At 39.6% G+C, this 12,032-nt stretch overlaps 1 protein-coding gene across 1 annotated transcript in view; it reads left to right on the top strand.

Annotated features, from left to right (window-relative positions):
* Nucleotides 1-12,032, top strand: part of LOC136858541 (hemolymph lipopolysaccharide-binding protein) — an 83,081-nt gene that overhangs the window by 11,108 nt on the left and 59,941 nt on the right. The gene's annotated exons all lie outside the window — the stretch shown is intronic.

The raw sequence follows: 12,032 nt of genomic DNA, 5'->3' as shown, positions 1-12,032 counted from the left end.
TTCCTGGGTAACAATCTACCCCAGTTCACTTTCCTTCACACAATTTCCCCACATGCCTAATAAGAGAATTGCCCATGACCATAGTCGCAACCCCACCCATCTCATTAATCCCCTCCTCTCCTGATCTTCTTTAACTTCCCCAACGGCTGCAGAACCTATTTCCTTTTCCCTTCTGTCTCTCTCACGACCCTGTTCCAACTCACTCCTCCTATCCTCTACCCTACATTTCCCTTTCCTACAGTTTGTTTCCTCTTGCTTTTTGCCCCCCTCCTCTGTAACACTTCCCTGTTCCCCATTATACTTTTGCTGTTCTATCTGCTGTGACTCATACCTGTTCCTCACTGATACCTCTCCTGAATTTACTCTCTGAGGAGAACCCTTAGCTTACATTTTCCTTCCCCTTCCTTGGCCAATCTGTCATCAACAAATTCTCCCCTTCCTCCCCTCCCTCTTGCCTATCTACCATATTCTGTATATTGATTGATTCATTTTTTCTCTCTTAAAGCCCTAATTATCTCCCTAAAGCTTTGAAAATAACCTTGTTGTCTCTGCAACATTGACATTTTGGAGTTTCCTTTTGTATATTCCCAATGGCAAAGGCATTCATTGGTTAATAGAAGTTAACTCTAAGCTATGGTATGGAGTAGACTGTACAGCCCGCGACTCAATGCCAAGTGTTGTGGGGTGGGAAACAACCTGACACCCTAAGAGAGCCAACGGCTTCAAGCGGATGAACTCTCCTAGGAGGGTGTTTTCTCCACAATAGGAGTGACTGAGAGAGGGGTCCAAGAGGTTCCTGGGGTAAGCAACCAAATCAGTCCTCTTGGCCTTAGGATGAGAAATCATCCCTAAATATGAGTGAACTAGATCTACCAGTCAAAGGCACAGAATAGGGCAGGCAAGGTGGAACCACCTGATTATATCATTCCTGTGCGTGCATTTCATGAAAGGAAGCAATAATGGACTGATGTTGGTGAGTGCTTCGGTTGGCAACCGGCGTTGTTCCAAGGCCAGGTTGGGCAGTGGGAAATGGGGTACTAGGCGGGTTAGTGTAGGTGATCAGGCACAACTCGCAAAATATCTGACTGGAAGGACAGAGAAATATCAAGCCTGAAAAAAGATCAAGATAAGGACTTGGAATCTGAGAGGCCTACTACAGACAAGGAGACTCCATATCTTGGAGCGTGAACAGATGAAGGAGAACATTGACAAACGTGGCATGGCTGAGACACGCTGAAAGGACCGGAGACACTTCACCAGAGAGAACCACATGGTATACATCTCAAGTGGGCAGAACATAGGCAGGAACTGAGTGGCACTCTTGGTGAACAACAGACTGGCAAAGTACATTCTAGCATATGAACCCCCCAACAAAAAAATCAGGAGAAAGCACATAAATGATGCAGTAAACTAGAAACATGAAGAATGAAGTCAAACAAATATTAAAGTTTATTTATTCCACCTATTCAATACATAAAAAGATATTTTAATAATGAATTAAATCTGTAGATAAAATTATAGGGACATGTTTCCCCCTTTAGTTATGGGCATCTTTAGAATAATCTCAAACTGAAAGTTAATTAATCAGGTACCTGATTGTAATTTTACAATTTTACAATTTTGTAATTTTACAATTTTACAATCAGGTACCTGATTAATTAAGTTTTAGTTTGAGATTAAGGCTGAAGGTGCCCTTAATTAAAGGGCAAAACATGTCCCTATAATTTTATCTACAAATTTAATTCATTATTAAAATATCTTTTTATGCATTGAATAGGTGGAATAAATAAACTTTAATATTTATTTGACTTCATTGTACATTTCAATATGGACCTAAACATGAGAATTATAACATGTAACATGAAGAATAGCGAACACAGTGGAAAAAGGTTGAAACATAAAGATCATAGGCCGCAAATTTTTTACCAGAGCCGACGCAGACAGTCAGAATCTGGATCCAGTTGTCCTTTTTGGAAATAAGGAAGGCTGGTCTACTGTAGGAAAACTTGGACAGGCTCACTACCTTGTTTTCCAGAAAACCATGGACACAATCCCTCATGGCAGGCAGTTTGGGCAGAGAACAACTGAAAGGAGTGAACATAACTAGGACATCACCTTTCAATTCAATGGAATACAAAAACTTCTTTCTACAGCCCAATTCTGAAGTCAAGATATCTAAGAATTCCTTCAACAAATTGTTAAACATAAGATTCTGAGTTTCCGTCATATCACATGAAGTGTTGGGTAATTTATAATTAGAAACAATACAAATGGTAGCCTTCTCAAAAGATGCCTCAAAAGGGTAAATTACATCAGATTTAAAGTGAAAAGCAAAGATGCAGGTGATAAAATCCAGAGACAGGCCAGTCAAATGCATGAAATCTTACCCCAGAAACATGGGAACAGATTAGGTACCACATAAAAGTTTCAATCCCATGACAGCCCATTTATCTCGATGTGACACCTAAAGTGAGCAACAGGACTGATACACTGGTCATCACCACTAATAAAACTAGGAAGTTTGTCAAGCATGTCAAGAGTTTTGAATGCCAAACCATCCAGGAGAGCTTTGTTCAGAAAAGAAGAAGTAGCGCCGGTGTCCAGCACAGCATAAAGGTGCTGATAACTGCTATTAACCTTGACCTATGGCGACAATGAAGATAGATCCCAAACCTTCTTAGTTCAAAAATAAAAGGGCACCAACATCGGATCATTACGCTAGTGCTCATTCAGTTTCCCTGTCATAGAGAGCAACAGGGACACACATTGAGATTTAGGCCACGCAATCAACACCAAGTACAGGCAACTGGGGAACGAGTCCGACAATCCCTAGAGAAATGTCCTGTCTTTCCACAATTCCAATAGACAACCATACCATGATCCAACCTACAAGACGTATCATGGTGTTGGATAGTATTAGCATGGGGACGGACACAAGAGAACAAGAAGTAGCATGAGGGCAGTAGTTTCCTTGCGGGTGATACTGAGGAAAAAGTTATGAAAAGGAGACGTTTTTAGAAGATGAAGAACACGCGGTATCCGGAATGAAAGAGTCAGCCAGGGCGGAAGGAGGTTGGTAGACACAGATCTGAGCTACAATAGATTCATACTCTCTCCCAAGGTGAAGGATGTTGTCAGGCGTACTAATATCACATCACTTAATGGGAAGCTTGTAATTTGGGGCTAGATTCCAGTAAACAGTGTCAACAATTTCAGCTTCAGAGGGAGAGGAGCTTTATCAGTTAAACAATGTTAGAATTTCCATGGCATAGTCATCTACTGATTCACTTATACCTTGTGTGTGCTTAGAAATTTCCTATTTCAGACAGAAATCGAAGTCGAAGGGGCAGAATCTTATCTTAATTTCTTTTTCAAAATCACCCCAGGTGTGAATTCTGTCTTTTACTAATCGGAACCACCTCTACGCTGGCCCATCTAGCATGACAGAAATACAAGGCTCAGATTCATAGGTAGAGATATGACAGCAATCAGCATTATCAGCAGTTCTTACTAAGAATACATTCACAGACGAAAATCTACCCTCTCCTGAAAATTTTAACTCCCATTTCCTTACCACATTCAGGGCTGGGTTAACATACAAACATCCAGCATTGGGTTGAGATGAAATCCTAGGATGGTCATGAAGTGGAGTTTCGAATCTACCTTCATGCTGATCGGTCAGAGGGGATGGATCCATTTCTGGTCAAATAATATTCCGTCCATCATTAGGAGAACCACTAGGCTCAGATTCAGGCGACAAGTTTACACCAGTTAATTCAAGTCTCTTCGCGATCTGTTTGACTGTCATTTCCCCGTTCACAATTTCATCTTCGTTACTAGCGACATTACTATCATGCCTCTCTATTGTAAATAAATCGACACACAAATAACAGCCAACCAGGAAATACCCTATTTAGACGAGTCCAAATTTACCCTAGCAAAACACAATTTTGTCGATAGGATAACCTGCTTAAAACCACAGTTCTGCTACCATTTGAGCCGGATCACCCAGGGAGTGAGTAGGTGAAAGTACGTAAACGTCGCAGTAAACTAGAAACATGCAGAACAGCTAACGCAGTAGAATAAAGGTCAAAAGATAAAGATCATAGGCAATGAATTTTCGACCAAAGCCAACGTGGACAGTCTTCCTTTTCCAAACAAATGTTATCTAACTAGGGAACTCAAAACTATGAAAATGAAAAAGGGGATACTAAAGATAGATTTATTGGAAACATAATGTTGAGGATAAAAGAAAGGAACACATTTGCACTGACTCAAAATTAAGGTACTTACAAGACTTCAAGCAGATAAACATAACGTGGTTGGAGGTCACCTTCAGGTAAAAGTGCACTTTATTTTATAAACCCAATGCACAATGGTTTCATGCATAACACCAGATTCCAGCAATCTTACAGTTGACAATTGCATATGATAAACGGTGATTGGGGAGCAATGCATTCAATACTCGCCACGAAATACATGCAATAATTATAGGATCAGCATGTTTCAAATTATTGAATGCAATCCAACCTGGTCATATTTTTATTATTCTTTCCTCTGCCATCACTCCCCAGCAATAATGCCCGAAGGCAGAAGTGGTGCATATCCCAGGATGTCAAAGAGACAAAAACAAATGGAAACATGACGTAAAAGGAGGACAAATCACAAGGAAAAAGAATGGCCAAAACAAGCAATATAAGCAATAAAAGGTTGCAGACACTCGGTGCAATAATGTGCTCGCAAGCTAAATAAAAGGAGCCCAAGTGGTAAAAATATGAACATGAGAAGAAAGGAAAAATAAAAACAATGGTATTCTTACCGGAGTGCCAGGGAGTATTTTTCTCCCACATGTTAACATCAATGCAGGCAAAGGAATATACCAGGCAGAAATAAATAATTACAACTGTGACACATTTATACCTAGGTAGAATAAGAATTTCTCACACATTTACCCAAAGGACTTGGTGCCGCAGGTAAAACCTTTTAATCATAGAAAGGACACAAGTCAATGAAAATAACATTACAGACAAAGCCATATATAAGAAAGAGTACAAAACCTCTTGCTGACAGCCTCCAAAACACAAAGTCACTGGAAATTTATTCCAGCAAAGATAACAAAATTACAGATTCTTAAAACCCATATGGCCAGAATATCCAAGAAATAAAAAAAAAAAAAAAAAAAAAAAACCACACAACACACACACACACACACACATGCACGCACGCACGCACATTCTCTCTCTCTCTCTCTCTCTCTCTCTCCAGTGTAGAATTCTGAGCCAAGATAAAAACAACCAACATACAGGGTCATCCATTTGGGATGTCAGAAAAGTATAACGTTATAGCTATTATGTTAATGCGTATATAACTATGCAATTTTCTGTAATGTACATGACAATGATGGGAGTTAACAATGACTCTCTTTGCAACAATGACTTCTGCGAGACAATGCAGCAGTGTAGTTCATAGTGCAATCACCAGATGTCAGGTACAGAGGCAGTACAAGTTAGCGCGCGCTCAGTGCCCAGTGTTGATACAGAGTTGAGTGAAGATGGGCATTACACCACAACAACGCGCTCAGTGTGTCATATGGTATGCCAAATTTTCAAGTGCTTGTTTTCAGACGTCAGTACAACGTTAGGCATGTCCCATCACATTGGGACATTGTTAAGTGGTACAACATGTTTTTATAAAATGGATTGCAGATGCCTCACACAGGTGGAAGGCAGCGTGATAGCAACAAGGAGGAAGATATTCGACAAGCCATGATGCAGAGTCCACGAAAGTCACTCAGCCGCTTATCAGCAGAGCAGAATACACCATACTCAACATGTCACAGGATTGTTAGGCGTTATCTTCACATGCATCCATACCGTATGCAACGCATGCAAGCATTGACACAGCTGAATTATGGAGCTCGACTCAATTTTGTTACGATGATGTTTGAGCGGCAGGAAGGTGACGATCAATGGTTAAAACGATGGATGTTCACAAACGAAGCCACATTCCATGTGAGTGGCCGATCGCTGGTGCGGCCATGATGGACAGATCCTATGGCCTCCTAATTTTTTGTATGGGGCTACATCAAGTCGACAGTGCACGCACGAAGACCATAGAATCTGGCTGACCTACGGAGGGAAATTACAGGGGCCTTGCAGCAAATCACTCCAGAAATGCTGCGTGCCACGTGGCGCAACATGGATTCGAGGTATTGTTTGTGCTGCACGCGCGATGGTGGACATGTTGAGTGCTAATGTGCTGTGACACAAACTCCAGACTCTCCTTAACATGTATGTACTGTTAACAAGCAATAAATGTGCATAGTTTCTTGTGTATAGTGTTTTACTTTTCCAACATCCCAAACGGATGACCCTGTATTATTACAAGGAAAAGAAACACTTCAAGAAACCAAATGGAAAAAAACACTCTTGGCTCATGGATTCATAATCACGAGCAAAATAAAGCAAAGTAAAATTATATGGCAGGCTCCAAACAGAAATGAAAACACAGCATAGGCAATGGAGCAGGAGCTTATATTCAAAGAATGGAAAATAACATTACTAAAAAAGCAATCGCTAAAAAATATGGAAAGGCAACAGCAGTGAAAAGACTTCAATAAAAAGTCTAAAACTGAAAAATATACTTTGGTAGCTTAAAAATGCCACACCACAAATAGAGACCTCCATTTTTCTTGCTTCGTCCTACTAAAAAAAAAAACAGAGAAAAAAGAAAATGGTTCCCAAGAAAGGAATAAATCAACATGTGAAGTGTGAAAAGAGACTGCTGCAATCTGATAAATCTGATATATGAAAGGAGAACTACTTAGAGAATCAATAAACTCTTAGGCCAACAGCAGAGAAGTAACGTCTGACTGAGAAAGATTAGACAAAATATTACATACTAAGCCAATCTGTCTGGCTGACAGAGGAAGCCAATATTACAAGTAATGAAAATCATTTTATTTTCCATATTGAAAGAATCTCAATAATAATATAAGAGAATTTACTGGACTCCAACCTATTCAATACATTACAGGATGTTAACATTTTTAACATTTTTCCATTTTAACGATGTTTAACTAAAAATGTTAACATCCTGTAATGTATTGAATAGGTTGGAGTCCAATAAATTCTCTTATATTATTATAGAGGAAGCCAAACCGGAAATCTTTCATGTGTTGCAGATCTATAATGTCTACTTCGGTACTTCGCATGTGTCAGATGATGAGGTAGAACAGGGGTATGGCAGGATTGGAGAGGAGTCTGAGAAAATTCTGATGAAGGACCCTGTCCACATCCTTGAGGTCTTAGATGCAAAAATAGGCTGCACCAAGTATGACCCTCATCTTTGAGATGTAAGTCAATTTGGGATTGGTGAGAGAAATGAAAGAGGAGATAACCTACTCCAGTTTGTCATGGACCATAGCCAGGTGATTACAAACATGCTGTTCCATCATCACCCACACCAACTATCGATTTGGACTAGTCCCAACAAAAAGCATAAGAACCAGATCAACTTGATGCTGGTGTAAAGAGGTGGAGAACATTTGTCATGAACATCAAGGTCAAACCAGGAGCAGACTGTGGCTCAGACCACAAACTTCTCATCACTACCTGTGCGCTTAATCTTCACACCACCAAGAGGACAAAGCGAGCAGAAAGGATCTGTGTCTCAAACCCAGAAGAGATTCAACTACATCTCCAAAGTGTGACAATACCTCACGTGAGTGAAGACACCAACGAGTCATGGAATCAGGCAAAATATGGATTGAAGTGGCGGCCAAGAAATGTAAACCGATTCCAGTCGCCAAGATGATGAATGATACACTGACTCTGGTTGAAGAAAGAATGCTCAGGTCTGAATGGGAAGCCCATGAAGACAATGAAGCTAGGTTGAGGGAGCTGAACAGAATAATTAAGGCAGGGTCCGAGAGAGACAAGAATATCCACCTCAGAAACATCTGTCAAGAATTGGAACATCATGCTGATCAACATGAATTCAGGGAGCTGTCCAGAGAGCTCAAGGCAACAACCCAAATCAGTTTTGATGTAAATGGGAAGAAGAAAACAGATCCCGAAAACATGGCCGACGTGTGGAGGTGTTACTTCAAGAAACTTTATAAGGATGATACAGCATGAGCCACAAGAAACCAAAATACCCCAGTGGAAGAGAGAGAGCCAGAAATCACGAGTCCAGAGGTGGAAAATGCAATAAGACATCTTCGTCAGAACAAATTGCTTGAAGTTGATGCTATCATGACAGAAAACCTCAAAGCAATGGGAGAAGCTGGAGTAGACATGCTGTTGGACCTGTGCAGGAAAGTCTGGGAGGCAGGAAAGTGGCCAGACGAGTGGTGCCAGTCGATCTTCATCCCCATCTACAAGAAGGGAGCACCCACGGATTGCAGCAACTACTACAATGTGGCCTTGATACCGCATGCCAGCAAGGTCCTCCTCCACATCATCAGTGAGTGGCTCAATAATTTCCTGCTACCACAGATCAGAGACGAACAGCAAGGTTTTGTCCCAGGGAAGAATACAAGAGGACAGATCTTGAATATACATAAAATCATCAAAAAAGCCAGGGAATTCAACATCCTGATGTTTCTGTGTTTCACTGACTTTAAGAAAGCTTTTGACAAGGTGATATGGGATGCACTCTGGGATATACTGCGGGATGATTCAAGACTGAGGCTGGCATCATAAACATGCATCCTGTCACCTCTGCTCTACTGTATAACATCTACTCAGAACACATTATGAGGAAAGTACTGGAAGATTGGGATGGAGGCATTTGAGCAGGGGGAGATAGTAGGTTCGAACCCCACTGTCGGCAGCCCTGAAGATGGTTTTCTGTGGTTTCCCATTTTCACACCAGGCAAATGCTGGGGCTGTACCTTAATTAAGGCCACGACCGCTTCCCTCCCACTCCTAGCCCTTCCCTGTCCCATCGTCGCTATAAGACCTATCCGTGTCGGTGCGACGTACAGCAAAAAAAAAAAATTGAGTAGGAGGAAAGATGATCAACAACTTGAGATATGAAGACGATACCCTCATCGTAGCATCGAGCACCACTGGCTCACAAGAGCCAGTGAATGGTGATCAACATTGGCAAGACAAATGTCATGGTCATGGACTGGGCAAACAACAACTTGCCTCACCTAAGAAAAATAGGAGGCTTTGAGGTGGTGAGCAGGTTCGTTTATCTTGGTGCCCTGATAATGAGCAATGGGGGCTGCTTGCATGAGAACAGCAGACACCTTGCAATGGCACACAATGTGAAGTGAAGATGAAGAAGATCCGGAAAGACAGAGCTATCACTAACAACACCAAACTCAGGCTGGTAAATGTTCTGGTTTTCTCCATTGTCACATTTGCAGCTGAAACCTGGACAATTAGTAAAGCTGCCAGTAGAAAGATTGAAGTTATAGAAATGTTGATACTGCCGAGTTCTAAAAGTATCCTGGACTGAGCACCAGATGAAAGTTTCTGTCCTAGAAGAGCTCAAGATCAAGGACAGGCTCATGAAGAGATTAGCCAGGCCTATTTGAGATACTTTGAGGACTCGATCTATAGAAAAGCTGATAGTAGAGGGCAAAATGCAAGGATAAAGGACCCAAGGAAGAGCTCCAGCAAGGTGGATTGACCAGATGAAGGAGTTGGTTTGGAGGTCTCTACATCAAGCGATGCATCTAGCGCAAGAGCTTGGTGAAAATTCTGCAACCACATATGACATGCCACCACATCCTGTGAAGGGTACATGGACTAAATGGACTACCTTTCCCTACAGATATTTCATCAATATTAGTCAGTATGGTTGTTTCCCTCATCTAAATATATAAAAGAACATGTCGTGACTGACTGATTCATCATCGCCGAGCCAAAACTACTGGACATAACGAAATGAAATTTTGAGGACACATTTATATTACAATGTAGGTGCTCGCTAAGGGAGGATTCTTAGATATTCCGTTGCTAAGGGGGTGAACATGGGGGTGAATTTTTAAAATGAGTGTATCTATATCTCAAAACTTTAAAGGTTTACAGATGTAAAAATTGGTATTTAGAATCTCCTTTAAAAATAAAAAAACACATATTTTTTTTGATTTTGGAAAATCCCACTAGGAGGATTGAAAAAGGGTGAAAAAGGGGTTGAATGCCTTTAATGAGGATAATTATATCTCAGAAACTGAAGATATTACAGACTTGAAAATTGGTATTTGGAATCTCCTTTAAAAATAAAGAAACACATATTCTTTTTTGTTTTCAGAAAATCCAATTAATGGGGGTTAAACAGGAGTGACAAATGGGGAGAATTTTTTTGAAAGTTTATATCTACAGTATATCTCAGAAACGTAAAATGTTACAGACGTAAAAATTGGTATTTGGAATCTCCTGTAAAAGTAAAGAAACATAGGTGATTTGTTTTTGGAAACTCCACTTAAGAGGAACTAAAAAGGGGGTGAAATTTTAAAATGAGCATGTCTACAGTATATCCCAAAAACTTAACATGTTGCAGAAGTGAAAAATGGTTTTTTTAAATCTCTATTTAAATAAAGAAACATGTATTTTTTTGTTTTTGGAAAAAAACACTTGGGTGGGGGTAAAAATGACCTGGTATTTGGAATCTCCTTTAAAAATAAAGAAATGTATTTTTGTTGTTTTCGGAAATCCACTTAAAAGGGGGTGAGTGGGTAGAATTGAAAAATTATTTGAATTATTTGTATGAAGATACTATCATCTCAAAAACGATGATGTTGCAGACGTGAAAATTGGTATTTGGAATCTGCTTTAAAAGTAAAGAAACACATATTCCCTTGATTTCAGAGAATCCAATGAAGGGGGGATGAAAGAATTGAAAAATTAATTGAATTGTATGAGGATACTTACATCTAATAAGATGTAAAAATTTGGTATTTGGAATCTCCTGTAAGAGTAAAGAAACATAATTGATTAGTTTTCAGAAACTCCACTTAAGGGGAACTAAAAAGGGGGTGAAATTTTAAAATGAGCATGTCTACAGTATATCTCAAAAACTTAACATGTTAGAGAAGTGAAAAATGGTATTTTTTATCTCTATTAAAAATAAAGAAACATGTACCGGTACATTTTGTTTTCGGAAAAAATATTTGGGCGGGGGTAAAAATGACTGAAAATGGGGTTGAATTCTTTTTATTAGGATACTTTTGATTTAGGAAAATCTAATGAAGGGTGGGGGTGAAAGAATTGAAAAAATTAATTGAATTAATTGTATGAGGATACTTACATCTAATGAAAACTAAAGTTGTTACAGACGTGAAAACCGGTGTTTGGATCTCCTTTAAAAACAAAGAAAACACATTTTTGGGGCAAAATCATCTTGGAGGGTGGGGGTGAAATGGAGTTGAATTCCTTTTATGAGGACACATATCTCAAAAACTGCGGATGTTGTTATAGTCATGATAATTGGTATTTAGAAGATTCTTTACTAATAAAGAAACAAGTATTTTATCCAAAAAATTCACGTTAGGTGAGGAGGGTGAAAGGAAGTGAAAGTGAAGTGGGGATACTTATATCTCAAAACTGAAGCTAACAGACGTGAACATTGGTATTTGGAATCTCCTTTAAACATAAAGAAACACGCCTTCTTTTTTTTGAGGGAGGGGGGGGAATCAACTTAACAACGGTGGGGTGAAAAAGGAGTTGAGACCAATTGATTTTACTGTTTATAATGTACTTGATTCTGGTCATAAACCAATCATTTTTAATCTTTCCTGGGTTCATTTTCAAGAGCCATATTTTCCTTTGGAGAACTTAAAGTTAGATTACAGTAGATTCTCCTAGCATATAAATAAAAATTTAAACATATTTGAAATAAATGATAGGAATGATATTGACCGTGCAATTGTTCACTTCTATAATAAGGTCAATAATGCACAGAAATATATCATTCGAATCACCAGAAATCCTGTGCACTTGCCTACGTGTGACAATGGTGCTGGTCACATTTTCAGCAATGACAATGGCAGCAGATATAATTTACTGCCAAGTAGC

This window comes from Anabrus simplex, chromosome 1 (assembly GCF_040414725.1).
Source record: "Anabrus simplex isolate iqAnaSimp1 chromosome 1, ASM4041472v1, whole genome shotgun sequence".
NCBI classification, from domain to species: Eukaryota; Metazoa; Arthropoda; class Insecta; order Orthoptera; family Tettigoniidae; genus Anabrus; species Anabrus simplex.
Note: the sequence above shows the minus strand (reverse complement) of the source record. Positions and strands in the feature narration are given on the sequence as shown.